Raw genomic sequence first — 15,924 nt, 5'->3', positions numbered from 1 at the left:
TGATGGTTCATTTCAAACTAAGAAAATGAACCTTATTGTGGAAAGTAATGTCAGAAATCATGAGGCAAGCAGGTGGGAGAACAAACAGGAATGTTTAAAATTACAGCAGGCAATAGGTCATAAATCTGGAGCTAAGAGATCATAAGACACCTGAGAGGAGGTCAAGATCAATGGTTCCACTCTGGGAATCCCATCAGAAAACATTTAAAAGCCACTAGAGTAAGATGGTTATAGACTCTTCCCCAACAGAAGCTTCAAAGATTACTACTTCAGGTTTGATTGATCTGACTCCTCAGAGGCTAACACGATTGTGAGTGTTGTACATCTAAGGGGAACCATTAAGATGACAGATGCTATAGATTTATATATTTACTAGAGGCCTGGTGCACAAAATTCATGCATGGGTGGGGTCCCTCAGCCCGGCCTGCACCCTCTCGCAATCCGGGACCGCTGGTTCCTAACCGCTAACCTGCCTGCCTGCCTGATATCCCTAACTGCTTCTCTGCCTGCCTGATCGCCCCTAACCTCTCTGCCTGTCTGATCACCCCTAACCGCCTCTGCATGCCTGCCTGATCACCCCTAAGCACCTCTGTCTGCTGGCCTGATTGCCCCTAACTGCTCCCCTGCCTGCCTGATCACCCCTAACTGCCTCTGCCTGCCAGCCTGATCACCCCTAACTGCCCCCCACCAGCCTGGTCTCCCCTAAATGCCCTCCCCTGCCAGCCTGGTCACCCCTAAGTGCCCTCCCATGACAGCCTGGTCACCTCTAAGTGCCCTCCCCTGCCGGCCTGATTGCTCCTAACTGCTCCTGCCTTGGCCCCCGCCACCGTGGCTTTGTCTGGAAGGACATCCAGATGGATGTCCAAAAGATGTCCTGTCTAAATAGCATATTACCCTTTTATTAGTATAGATAACATATATGCTGATAAAAAGTTATATTATTTTACACACTTTAAATTATACAGTACATATTCAACCTCTTTTACTGTTTTTTTTTCTAAATATATCTTATTGATTTTTTTCACAGAGAGGAAGGGAGAAGGATAGAGAGTTAGAAACATCGATGAGAGAGAAACATCAATCAGCTGCCTCCTGCATACCCCCAACTGGGAATGTGCCTGCAACCAAGGTACATGCCCTTGACTGGAATTGAACTTGGGACCCTTTAGTCTGCAGGCCAATGCTCTATCCACTGAGCCAAACTGGTTAGGGCCCCCCCCACTTTTTTTTTCCAGATTATCCATGTTTGTAGATATGGCATTAGTTCATTTTTCCATTGATTTTTAGAGAGAGTAGAAGGGAGAGGTATATATAGAGAGAAACATCAATGTAAGAAATATCTTTTCAGTTGCCTTCCTTAGGAGCCCCGACCAGGGATCCAACTTGAAACCCAGGTATGTGCCCTGACCTGGAATCAAACCTGCAACCTTTCTGTGCACAGGACCACGCTCAAGCTCAACCAACTTATCCACTTCAGCCTGGTTGTTATACAATTTCTGGAATTTTATTTCAATTAATTCTTGCAAAGTCTGTGGGTTAGGTAATATTCACATTTTGCTGATGAGAAAAAAAAAACACACAAAAAACAACCTCTTCATTTTGAGACATTATTCTTCACTCATTGCCATGTTTTCCTGCCAGCCCTAGAAAGGCTCTTGATGGCGGTTTCACTGGGTATCTAGAGTCGGAGGCATTCTCCTCACCACCACCCTCTCCAAAGCCTCCTCTGCACTGGCACTGAGGCTGCCCTGGAGGGCGCCGAGGCTAGGTAACGTGAGGCAACGACAGGATTTGGACCACTGGAGCCACCATACCTGCCTCTCCTCTCTCAGCCTTTCTCTGCCATGCTGTAGAAGGCGGGGCCAGCGACTTCCAGCAGCACCAATCTTCCTTATAGGCCAAGGTTTGCGGTGCTAGCAGCATGGGGGCGGCCATATTTGGACACCAGAAGTTCTGCAGTCTCTCCCTCTCCAGAGCCTGTCACCGCCGAGGTTATAGGGCTGCCCCGGAAGTCCTCTGTGTACCTCCCATCCGCTGCAAACATGGTGATGGACTCGGCACTGGGGCTGCTATTTTTAGATACTTTTAAACACTCCAGCGCTGAGGTAAGACTCCCTTCTTGATTCTGACTCTGCCTCTCGACTGTGGGACACGTACAAACAATCCTTAGGCATGCCTCACTTTCCCTCCTGCCGGTGGCCTTAAATTCTGCACATACACACCCCCTCCCCCCAGCTGCGTGTGGGCACCACGTCTGCGGGAGAGCATCGGTGGCCAGGACATTCTCTGCGTTATCTTAGGCTCCTGCGTCTTTGGTTGAGTTGGCTGTTCAGCTTGCTTTGCTCCCCTGCTCCCTCACCCTTGTCAACTTTGGGCCTTGGAAATGTCTTGGTTCTCAGGTTTAGCTCAGGTGGTGTGTGGGAGGGTCTCAGACTGCCTGTGTTTGTCAGCAATTCCAAAGACCGAGCAGGTCACGATGGCTTCAGTGATTCCTAAACCCCTCCTCCCAGGTCCTTTTTCTAACGGGAGGTAGGTTGCCCAGGTGTGACACTCATTTGGTTTAGGATTCACCCATTAGGACATGACATATTTGCACAGAATGGCTTTTGCGTGGAGGACACCTGCGAGGAGGGGAATCAGCAGTGAAAGGAACCAACAGCAGTTTTGGAACCCCCAGACAGGTAACCTTGCTCACTACCCGCATGTCTCCCTCAGCGGCCGGCCTGGGCGAGCGGGAATATTGGCCTCCTTCTTCGCCAGGGCGACAAATGAAGCCAAGCCTGCAGCCCGCTCTGCTGGCTCTATGGCTCTGGCCAGCGCTGCCAGCTTTGTCACAGAGTGATGGTTAACTTGCATATTGCCCTTTTATTAGTATAGATACTGAAAACTCTGGAACTTGCCTCTCTCCAGCCCTGCCCATTCCTTATGTGAAATCAATTAAATTTACAGAACACAAATATGCTAAATTTATTATATTCTAGTATATATGTACTAGAGGCCCGGTACACAAAATTCATGCACGTGTGTGTGTGTGTGTGTGTGTCCCTCATCCCAGCCTGCACCCTCTCCAATCTGGGGCCCCTTGAGGAATGTCTGACTGCCCTCCCCCTGCAGGTCTGGTCCCCCCCAACTGCTCTCCCCTGCAGGCCTGGTCCCCCCTAACTGCCCTCCTCTGCAGGCCTGGATCCCCCCCAACTGTCCTTCCCTGCAGACCTGGTTCCCCCAACTGTCCTCCCCTGCTGGCCTGATCGCCCACAACTTCCCTTCCCTGCTGGCCATCTTGTGGCGGCCATCTTGTGTCCACATGGGGGAGGCCATCTTTCACCACATGGGGGTGGCCATCTTGTGTTGGAGTGATGGTCAATTTGCATATTACTCTTTTATTAGGTAGGATGAACATAAAAACATATTTACCATTCCTTGCACCTATTTGGAATTTTTAATTGAATTAATAGGAGTACAGGTGGCAAGTGTGAAACTCAGTGAAACATCATTTGCACACTATATTGTGTGTCCATCGTCCAAAGTAAAGTGTCTTTTCATCACCATTTCATCCCTCTTTGCCCACCTCAACTGGCCCCAACCCACTTTATATATATATATGTTTTGCTTCATCAGCTTTGAATCTTTCCTTATTTCTCACTATGAGAGCAGTTCTCAAAGTGTGTTCCAAAGATGCTGGGGATCACCAAGACACTTTCAATGCATTTATGAGAATAAAAAAATATATTCATAATAGTATTGAAAGTTATCATCCCTTTTCACTGTATTGACATTTGCACTACTGGTACAAAAATGATGTTGGGTAAAATTGCATGCATCTTGGCATGAATTAAGACAATGGCACCAAGGTGTTCCAGAAATCGTTATATTATTCACTGTTATACTGTAATTTTTTAAAAGTGACTGTTGCATAGATTAATTTAAGAATGCTCTTCAAAAAGCAGTACAAATATTAATAGTATGAAATCTTGACCTTGAATACTCTCTTCTCATTATATGCGTGAAAAAAAAATGGAAGTAAACATAAAGAATTTCTGCTGCATATCATATAACAGTTGTCTTGAGGAAATCACATGAATGATTGTTTTCTATCTGAACTGAACTACTTGCATTTTTATTGAACATCACTTTTATTTAAAAGAATGACAGAAAGCTAGATTATGCAGACTTGGGGATATGACAGACATTTTATTGAAAATGAAAAAAGATAGTCACTTCTGGAGAGCAAATAACAGAACCCAATATCAATGTTAAAATGCATGTTTTTAAATAAAAATTGGAGTTTTGGAAAACTTGTATCTCTCACAGCTTCTAAATACTTAGATTTCAGAAATGATTGGTAATGATATTAATAAATGCAATAGTTTGCTCTAAATTGAAATGTTAAGATCTTCAGGACTCAATTAAATAATACTAACTAAGTATTTTAATATTTCAGAGTTTTAATTTCTACTATGTAGACTGTCCACCTAAATTATCCAACTAGGCTAAAGCTCTTTGGAGTCATTGACTTTTTAAGAATGTAAATAGTTTCTTAGGCCAAACTTCCAGGATTGTGGATCTATGGATAAAATCCAAGCTCTTTATATAGTTATATATCAACTAGAGGCCTGGTGCACAAAATTCGTGCACACGAGGTTGGGAAGGGGGGTCTCTCAGCCTGGCCTGTACCCGCAATCAGGGACTGCTGGCTCCTAACTGCTGCCTGCCTGATTGCCCCTAAATGCTCACCTGCCTGCCTGATTGCCCTTAACCACTCTGCCTGCCTGCTTGACCGCCCCTAACCACCTCTGCCTCAGCCCCCGTCACCGTGGCTTCATTCAGAAGGACATCTAGAAGGTCATTCAGCTGTCTTGTCTAATTAGCATATTATGCTTATTTTATTATAGATATCAGCCCCAGAAATTCTATTTGTGACTACTTCATGAACCATAGACACTTAATAAACCAATCTATTTAAATGCCAGGGGAGGGAGGGGGCAAGGGGAAGAGATCAACCAAAGGACTTATATGCATGCATATAAGCCAAACCAATGGACATGGACAACAGGAGGATGAGAGCATGAGTGTGTATGGGGGAGGATGGAGGTTTAATGGGGGGGATGAGGACACATTTGTAATACCTTAACTAATAAAGAATTTTTAAAAAATGCCTTATTCCTGCATACCTCCATACAATCTTTCACAATATGCCTTCATTATGGAATGTTTTCTCCCTTTTTTTCACTTGACATATTTTTATTTACATTACAAAAATTTATTTAATCTTTACTGTTGAAAGTATTACATATGTCCCCCTTTTCCCCACATTGACCTCTATTAGCCATACCCGACCCCCTGCACCAGGCCTTCACCACCCAATTGTCTGTGTCCCTGGGTTATGCATATATGCATACAATTATTTGGTTGATCTCTTCCCACCCACCCACCCACTCCTACCTTCCTTCTGATATTTGACAGTCTGTTTCATGCTTCTATGTCTCTGGATCTATATTGTTCATCAGTTTATTTTGTTTATTATCTATCTATATAAAAGCCTAAGCAACCATCGCAACTGAACGGACGACCGAACAGGCTGTGTGGGGCAACTAGGCTGGTAGGGGGGTTAGTGAGAACGACGAAACAACTGAGCAGCAGGCTGTGTGGGGTGACCAGGCCAGCAGGAGGCGCAGTTGGGGGCAACCAGGTTGGCAGGGGGCTGGGTGGGGGCAACCAGGCTGGTGGGGGGAGGCAGTTGGGGGTGATCAGGCTTGCAGGGGGGCAGCAGTTAGGGGCAATCAGGCAGGCAGGCAGGTGAGCAGTTAGGAGCCAACAGTCCAGGATTTTGAGAGGGATGTCTGACTGCCGGTTTTGGCGTGGGATCGGGCCTAAACCGGCAGTCAGACATCCCCCAAAGGGTCCTGGGTTGGAGAGGGTGCGGGCTGGGCTGAAGGGACCCTCCCCCCTCATGCACAAATTTTGTGCACCAGGCCTCTAGTATTCACATAAAAGAGAGATCATGTGACACTTGCCTTTCTCTGACTGGCTTATTTTGCTAAGCATAATATTCTCCAGGTCCCACCATGCTGTCTCAAAAGGTAAGAGATCCTTCTTTTTTACTGCTTCATAGTATTCCATTGTGTAAATGTACCACAGCGTTCTCATCCACTCTTCTGCTGATGGGCACTTGGGCTGTTTCAAATCTTAGCTACTGTAAATAATGCTGCCATGAATATAGAGATACATATATCCTTTCTGATTGGTGTTTCAGGTTTCTTAGGATATTACCCTAAAAGTGGGATCACTGGGTCAAATGGCAGTTCCATTTTTAATATTTTGAGGAAACTCCATACTGTTTTCCATAATGGCTGCACCAGTCTGCATTCCCACCAGCAGTGCAGTATGGCTCTTTTTTCTCTACATCCTTGCCAGCACTTGTCATTTGTTGATTTTTTTATGGTAGCCATTCTTGCAGGTGTGAAGAGATATCTCTTTGTCATATTTATTTGCACCTCTTTGATGATTAGTGACTTGAAGTATTTTTTCATAAACCCCAATTCTTCAGCAGAAGAGCTAAATGAAATAGAGATAAGCAATTTATCAGGTATAGAGTTAAGAGTGATGATTATAAGGATATTCAACAGCCTGAAAAAGAGATATAGAAACTATGAAAAACAACCAGTAGGAAATGAAGAATGACAGCAGAAACAAAAGTACACTGCAAGGAATAAACAGAAGATTAGATTAAAAGTACCCTCTTGTCATGATAAATAATAGTGAACTCTGAGACATCTGAAAATCAAATTTGCTATGTTTTACTCAGGTTTGCTTTTTTATCTAATGCTAGGGTGGCTGGCACATAATTATTAAAAAATAAATTACTGAATTTTATTGGTAAGTCTCTCCTGAGGAGCTGAGATTGGGCATCAACATTTATTTGAAAAATAAAAAGAATATTATTTTTAAATTAGAATATAAAAATACCATTGAAAATTGATTAATAAGAGTATATTTTAGGTTGTAACATTGCTTTACATTTAAGAATGCTAGCACCTTTCTTCCTGCTTTTTAAAATTATGGTAGCCATAACTTTTCATGTGTGATAGGTAATATTTTGACTTCTTAAAAAGTATGCTTCTTAGTGTTCATGTGCAATATGATGTCTTTCTCATTATTTGATGCACTATTAATCCTAGAGTGGCTGTTATTTGATCTTTATTTCCATTTATTATAGGAATCAATGTAATATACAAATGTTCACCATGTGCAGCCTCTATTCTACTTGCAACATTGATAGCATTCAATTTCCTGATTCAAGCTACATAGAATGCTTCTTTTCTAAGATGTAAACATCGCTCACATTTACTAGTACCTGAGATATATTTCTGTAGAAAAGCACATTGCTTATACAACTTTCTTTCAATGTGTATGTGTACAACTTAACTTACATTGTCACCAGTGTCTAATGACTAATTACATTACAGAGGCAGTGCTTCAGCTGCAAAATGGCTGATGTTGTTATTAAATTTCGTGGACATGAATGTTTTTAGGCTGTTGAACCTGTATCTACCTTTCTCCTAGTGAGGTTTCCATGATATTTCTCTGGTGAATACTCCTTCTTCACTCTTCAGTTTATGAGTACTCTGAACATTAGACTCACATTCCAATTCTTAGAGAACATTATGTAGGCCTGGCTCATCAGAGCACCAAGTGGTTGTCTACAGTGATAGATTCAGGGACAGGCATGACTCAACCAAGCCAAGGAGAACCTTAAATTACTTGAAATATTTGGAAAGAAGTGAACTTTTGCTAATGAAGTTAACAAAATGTCAAGATGGAATTCTGAAGTTGCTGATGGCTATATTTAACAACATTTGCAAAGCGTTTGCCCAGAAATCATACCACGGAAAGATAAGCAGAGACATGAGATGCAGAAAGACCGATTCCTAATGAAATCATCTCAGTTCTTGGATCCTACCATTCCTGAAGCTAAAACAACCCTGGACTTTCTAATTGTACAAGAAAATAAATTATTTTACTTATTAAAAGCAAGTTGAGTTGTGTTTCTATAATTAACCATTGAAAAGTCATAACTGACAAAATTAACTGTGCTTTCAGACCAGTCTTTCCAGAAATATATCACAAAACAGATAGATAAGTTCATAGTATGCATAACGACCCTATTAAGAATATCACTGAATATACACCATAACTGAGGGAATATTAGTCAGAACATACTAAGTTTCTTTTTTTCTCCAATAACTTAATGTGCAATTCAAGTTCAAAAACAAATGACAATTAAGTTGAAATACATATTACAATTAAATACAATGTAATACTAATTATTTATAGCATGCCCTTTTATGATGAAAAGAGGAAAGCAATTTTAGTTCAATGTATCATTAGTTTCTAAGCCTTAAATAATGAATTAAAAAACAATCTTGTAAAAATTATACAGTAACCATATACTGCATATCTTGATTATCTCTAGTTTGCCAAACTCTAAAGCATAACAATAATAGTGATACTTTCTAGAATTCATTGTAACTTATACTAAAATATCCAGTAAATAAATGGAACTCTAAGTATTTTTTACTATTCTACATTAATTTTATGTATAAAATTTTATTATTGTTATTTTTAAATGTACTTTACTATTAGATATATTCCAAAATAATTATTATTCAAATGTTATTACTGCAATCACTAACTCCATTAAGCTTAATTAAGATGCATGTCACACAAAATATATTGAACCATTGTGTGAAATTTTGCAAGGCAATGTATAGTGTTTTATTTATAATTAATGCTTACTACCTTAATATTTTATATATGTACCATAACTTGTTTAGTGAAGGTTGTCCTCCATTTTATAGGTTAATAAAATAACAGTTCCATACTAAAAAACTTAGCTACATTATATTATATCACTAATGACTAAAATGCTAGATACTTCAATTCCAGGAAAAAATATATGAAAGGTAAAATAGATATATTACACTCTGGATTGGAAAACATAATAAACTTTTAGAAATTTAAGCAGGTTTTAGAGTTATCATTTTAACAAAGAAAATATAATTATGCATGATTTCTTAAAGTTGAGGCAATCCTCACATAGTTTACAATTAATAATTTTAAAGTACACAATTCATTAGTATTTAATGTATTCACAATATTGTGCAATCACTAGCTCTTTCTAGTTTCAAAAATGTTTCCTCACATCATAAAAACATCACATTTTCTTTAGATAGTCATTGTCATTCCTGCCCCTTCCCCTAAGTACTCTGGTTACCTCTAATCTGCTTTCCCATCTCTCTGGATTTTCCTATTTGGACATATAATATAAATCATACAATATGTAACCTTTTAAGCTTGGCTTCTATCTCACACATTGCTGGTTTGCAAGATTCATCCAAGTTGCATCATGTGTCAGTAGTATGTTCTTTTTTAAAGCTAAATTATATGCAATATGTATATACGTAATGTAATATATAATATAATTATGTAATATATGATTTAATTTTATATAATATATATTATATACAATATATGTAATATGTTATGGCAATTTGTTTATCTACTAATCCATTAGAGGATATGTAGGCTGCTTCTACCTTTTGGTTATTATAAATAATGCTACCGTAAACATTCATGTATGAGTTCTTGTGTGAACATTTCATTTCTCTTGGGTATATGCACAAGAGTAGAATTGCTAGGTTATATGGTAATTCCATGTTTAACCTTTTGAGAAACCACTGAAATTTTTTTCTACAGTGGCTACATTATTTTAAACTCTTACCAGCAATATATAAAGACATCTATTTCTCTACTTCTCTGCCAGCATTATTTTCCATTTTCTTCTTTAAACTCATCCTAATATGCAGTATAAATTTCTGAGAGGATAACTATGCAATAATTCCAAAATGATTTCATTAAGATGTTTTTTACCTGAACCTTTATGAAATTCCATAGGAACACTCTTTATCTGAACAAATATTTTTAAAAATCTGGCCTAGAATATTATCTTTATTCCTTTAAAGAATTGAGAACACTTCTGTTTTTTCTCATAATTTAGTATGGATATAAAGTACAAATATAATACATATATAAAATAAATAAAACTAAGATAGTCCAAATAGGTCTAAATATGCTAAACAAAATACATTAGCCATTTATGTGCACCATTTGCAAAATATACAAAAATAAATACAAATATAGAGCAGAAAATGAGCTAGCCACATTTAAACTAAAATTTTAAGCATTAACATTATTTCTATAAACAGACCAACAACTAGTTTCCTAGTATTCCCATCTAATGTTCTTTTTATTCCTGTTTATGTTGCATTTAGACTTTTTCAATCTGTGCAGTTCAAAAGCCATTTCATGGAATAATCAGTATGATTCTCAACAAATGTCCCATATAATTAAACTAAATATTATGTTTAATTTTTAACCTGTAACATTATTTAAGTTAAAGAGAAAATGTTCAGATATAAATAATTTAATTTCTTAATAAAATTTAAGTATTTAGGTATCTTTGATGTTGCCATCATATTTTAATAACTAAATAAATAAAATTAGAACAAGCTTTTTTTGATGTAGCTCGGTAGGTTTTTCCTCCATAGACCTAACCAAAATAACACATATAATTATAGTGATCATTAAGGAACAGGAAAAACATTCACAAGTTCAGAAAATGGTTTCAGACACATGGGTTTCCATCTGCTACCTGTTCTACTTTTAAAGTGCAAAACCCATATCATGGAAGAGTCAGTGAGCTGCATTCAGAATCTGAAAATCCATCACTGTCAGCTCTGCCACATGTAAATAGATTCCTCTATAGAATGGGATCATTTGTCTTAACCACTTTCCCCTTCCACTCCTACAATAAAATGTGCCTTTTTTTGTTGCCACAATCTTAAAAATTATACTTAAGTTTGGAAGAAGGGAAGTAAAGGGAGGGGGGCATTGAGGGACATCTGTAATATGGTCAACAATAAAAAGAAAGAAAAAATGAAAATATTCACACCAATAGCAGATATGACTTGGTAGAATTTTTGGTATGCTCTGGAAACAAAGATTTTTAACACCAAGGGGAACACCAATGAAAATGGGCCTCGGGTTGCTGATCTCCTCTCTGCACTGTTATTGTCCTCACAAATTGCTATCAGTGAAGTTGAAGCTCATACCCTGAATACCAGGGAACTGTGGTGGCTGACTTTTATGTTAAGGCTACAACTCAAGAAATTCCTAATGTACCAAGACTTTTTAATATAACTGAACTCCATAAAATGGCAAGGGAGAGATACCAAACCTTTTGTAAAGCAATTTTGCTGTAATTACACAACCTACTGTCCTCTCTATATCCAAATCAGATTGCTTAAGACAATTTGTAATAGAAAAAAAAATGTTATCTGATAGTAAAAAATAAAAGTGCCACCAAGAAAGATGCATATTAAACATAAAAAGAGGACTTTGGGGGAGGGCCCAGATGGCTGCCGGGTACTTCCTAATCCCTCAAATTAACACTCTTGCAAGCATTTCACGTGACTGCCATAGAATTGACAACCTGACTTAAATTACAAAAAATATCAGTGGGGTGATTGATTGAAATTAGCACAACAGAAATATAATTAACATTTTTTTTATATTTTATTGATTTTTTACAGAGAGGAAAGGAGAGAGATAGAGAGCTAGAAACATCAATCAGCTGCCTCCTGCACACGCCCCACTGGGGATGTGCCCGCAACCCAGGTACATGCCCTTGACCGGAATCGAACCTGGGACCTTTCAGTCCGCAGGCCGACGCTCTATCCACTGAGCCAAACCGGTTTCGGCAAAATATAATTAACATTTAACCTGTCAATCAAATCACTTGAATAAAACCATTAAAGTTTATATATATTCTAGAGGCCCAGTGCATGGATTCATGCATGGGTGGGCTCACTCAGGCTGGCCTGCACCTTCTCGCAATCCAGGACACCTTGGGGGATGTTGGACTGCCAGTTTCGGCCCAATCCCTGCAGGCTGTGGATCGCAGGATACAGCAGTGTTGAAGCAGCAAGGTGGCCGGGGAGGAGCCCAAGCCAGAGCTGCTGCAGCTCATCCCGGCCCTGCTGCACCTACCACCACCGCTCAGTAGCGCTGCTGCGGAGGTGGGAGTGGCTCCCACAGCCCCAGCTGTGCTTGCAGCCATGAGCCAGGCTTCTGGCTGAACAGCACTCCTGCTGTGGGAGCACACTAACCACCAGGGGGCAGCTCCTGTGTTGATCATCTCCCTCCTTGTGGTCAGTGCACATCATAGTGACCAGTCGTTCCAGTCATTCTGGTCATTCGGTCGTAAAGGTAATATATATGTATGTATATATATATATATATATATACACATATATATATATATATATTTACTGTTTACTACTTTGGGGTAAAGTATCAATATTCCAGAGGATTCCTGTAAAACACAAATTCGTCACCTGACATATTCACTTAATACCTCATTTGTCACCACTCAGTGTTTTCCGACTGTTTAGCATACTGAATCTCAGGACCCCTTAACACTGTTAAAATTTATTAAGGACCCCAAGGAGCTTTTGCTTATATGGGTGATAACTACCTATATTCAAACTGAGGAATTAAAAAATATTTTTAATTTTAAAATAGCAATGTTAAGCTAATTACATATTAACATAAATTATATGTTTTTAATGGGAAAAAAACCCAGTTAGAGGCAACCAGGCCTGCAGGGAGGGCAGTTGGGGGCAATTGGGCCAGCAGGGGAGGGCAGTTGGGGGTGATCAGGCCAACAGAGGAGCAGTTAGGCGTCAATCAGGCCGGCAGGGGAGCAGTTAGGGTGCAGAAGCGGTTAGGGGCAATCAGGCAGGCAGGCGAGTAGTTAGGAGCCAGCAGTTCCAGATTGAAGATGGTTCAGGCCGGGCTGAGGGACAGCCCTCCCCCAGTGCATGGATTTTGTACATCAGGCCTCTAGTTTGCATATAAAATTCAATATGAAAAGGAAACATAAGATGGCATTAAATTCAATATGAAAAGGAAACATAAGATGGCATTCACATAAAAATGCTAAGAACATCCTATATAATAAAGAGCTAATATGCAAATGGTCATCACACCATCACACCGCCATGCTGTCACGCCAGGGCCGGAGGACCTGAGGCCAGGCTGGGGGACCTGAGACCACACCTCCTGCCCAGTGCCAGGCAGGGGGGACCTGAGGCTGCTTCCCCTGCCCGGCGGGGCTTGATGGGGTCTGGGTGTCGTGCTATTTCAAGGCATGTGCAGGTGGGTGGGGACTTGACTCTGGGTCCTGTGGCGTGCCCCAGACTCTGACAGGAGGGAGATTTTCATATACATTTTACTAATTTTCTTTCATCCTTGACACTTCTCTTATAGAGAAAAGACAAATAGCAATATTAAAATATTTCCTCTAATTAATTACCTTTTAATGTGCATGAATTTCATGTACAGAGCCACTAGTATAATATATTTAAAAGTTTAAAATAAGGAAAGGTTGTTTATGGAGGCAATTGGTTAATTCAGAATTTCTTAAATGAAAGCATTTGAAGGAATTTCTAAGGTAAAATATGTCATAAGGTTATTGCACAAAGTTGACCAATGGAAATAGGACTTAGGAGTACATAGAACTTGCTCCTATATGTGATAGCTCTTCCAAAATAAATCCAGTCTGTATGTTGCATCAAGCCTCTACTCAAATGTGGTCAGGTTATATAGTCTCTGAGGTCATGAAGAACCAAGATATTTTCCATCTATCATAGGACCCTTGCAAAGAAACAAAACTTCAGAGAAAGATGTGGACCTTGTGGCTTTACAGGTCTCCACCAAAGGAATGTATAGAGTACAGTTGTGTGGGGTCATTGCAAAGCAAACTTCTATAGAATCTGAGTACTATCACTGGCTGATTAAGAATCATCCCACTCCTAGGAATATATCCCAAGAAATCAGAAACACCAATCAGAAAGCATATATGCACCTGTATGTTCATAACAGCACATTTTACAATAGCTAAGATTTGAAACCAGCTTACATGCCCATCAGCAGATGAGTGGATTAAAAAACTGTGGTACATCTATGCAATGTAATACTGTGGTGCTGTAAAAAGAAGGAACATTGGAGACCACCAAGATGGCAGCATAGGTAAACACCGGAGATTGCTGCCGCAAACAACCACTTCAAAAATACAACTAAAAGACAGAACGGACATCACCCAGAACCACAGGAAGGCTGGCTGAGGAGAGACTCTTCAACTAGAAGGAAGGACAACAGCATTCCTAGGCTCAGAGGAGGCGCAGTGTGGAAAATTTAAAGGTGCGGAGGTGCGCGCGCAAAGCGGGCTGGTGGCTGAGGGCACGGTTGTCCTTTGCAATCAGGAGGGAGTCTCAGACTCTGAGCTCCAGATCCGGGTGAGTCTCTAGGGACTCAGACTCAAACGGGAGAAGCGGGATTGTCTAGCATCAGTTGGAACATGAGGGCAGCTTTCTCTCCGAGGTTTGCAGCGGTTGCCAGGGTTCTGAGAAGCAGAGCCTCTGGGAACGGGACTGAGAGCAGCCATAACTGCTCCCTCCGCCCGCCCTGTTGATCCCGCCCCGCCCAAGCCCTGCGCAGAGCCATTTGCCGGATTGCCTCAGGCAAAGGCTAGATTAGCACCTCCCCAGAGGACAGAAGTTTTCCCACAGCTGATTCTCATAACCAGTCGGCCTGGTGGTCAAATCCCTCTAGTATTAACTACAACAATCAAGGCTTAACTAGAACAAGACTGCGCACAAAGACCACAAGGGGGTGCACCAAGAAAGCATAAAAAATGCGGAGACAAAAATATATGACAGAAATGGAGGATATAGAGCTAAAAAACGCAATTTTGAGGGCTTGCAATAAACTTGAGGAGAGCCTCACGAAAACTAATGAGACCCTCGGTGCTACGATAAAGAAACTAGAAACTAAGCATACACTGACTGAAATAAAGAATATTATACCCAATAGCAGACCAGAGGAGCGCAAGAATCAAGTCAAAGATTTGAAATGCGAAGAAGCAAAAAACACCCAACCGGAAAAGCAAAATGAAAAAAGAATCCGAAAATATGGAGATAGTGTAAGGAGCCTCTGGGACAGCTTCAAGCGCACTAATATCAGAATTATCGGGGTGCCAGAAGATGAGAGACAGCAAGATATTGAAAACCTATTTGAAGAAATAATGGCAGAAAACTTCCCCCACCTGGTGAAAGAAATGGACTTACAGGTCCAAGAAGCGCAGAGAACCCCAAACAAAAGGAATCCAAAGAGGACCACACCAAGACACATCATAATTAAAATGCCAAGAGCAAAAGACAAAGAGAGAATCTTAAAAGCAGCAAGAGAAAGAGACTCAATTACCTACAAGGGAATACCCATACGACTGTCAGCTGATTTCTCAACAGAAACTTTGCAGGCCAGAAGGGAATGGCAAGAAATATTCAAAGTGATGAATAGCAAGAACCTACAACCAAGAGTACTTTATCCAGCAAAGCTATCATTCAGAATTGAAGGTCAGATAAAGATCTTCACAGATAAGGAAAAGCTAAAGGAGTTCATCACCACTAAACCAGTATTATACGAAATGCTAAAAGGTATCCTTTAAGAAGAGGAAGAAAAAAAAGGTAAAGATACAAATTGTGAACAACAAAAATGCATCTATCAACAAGTGAATCTAAGAATCAAATGAATAAATAATCTGATGTACAGAATGAACTGGTGATTATAATGAATCAGGGACATAAAAAGGGAATGGACTAACTATTCTTGGGGGGGAAAGGGGAATGGGAGATGCGGGAAGAGACTGGACAAAAATCGTGCACCTATGGATGAGGACAGTGGGTGGGAGTGAGGCGGAGGGTGGGGCGGGAACTGGGAGAGGAGTATGGGGGGGGGGGAAGA

The 15,924-nt window shown here is 40.4% G+C and overlaps 1 pseudogene; it reads left to right on the top strand.

Moving 5' to 3' along the window:
* Nucleotides 1-224: 224 nt before the first annotated feature.
* The window catches only part of LOC102441937, a 51,429-nt pseudogene continuing 35,729 nt past the window's right edge, over nucleotides 225-15,924 (top strand).

The sequence above is a fragment of the Myotis lucifugus genome, unplaced genomic scaffold (assembly GCF_000147115.1).
Source record: "Myotis lucifugus unplaced genomic scaffold, Myoluc2.0 scaffold_74, whole genome shotgun sequence".
NCBI classification, from domain to species: domain Eukaryota; kingdom Metazoa; phylum Chordata; class Mammalia; order Chiroptera; family Vespertilionidae; genus Myotis; species Myotis lucifugus.
The sequence above is the reverse complement of the archived record's forward strand: the minus strand, read 5'-3'. Positions and strand labels throughout refer to the sequence as shown.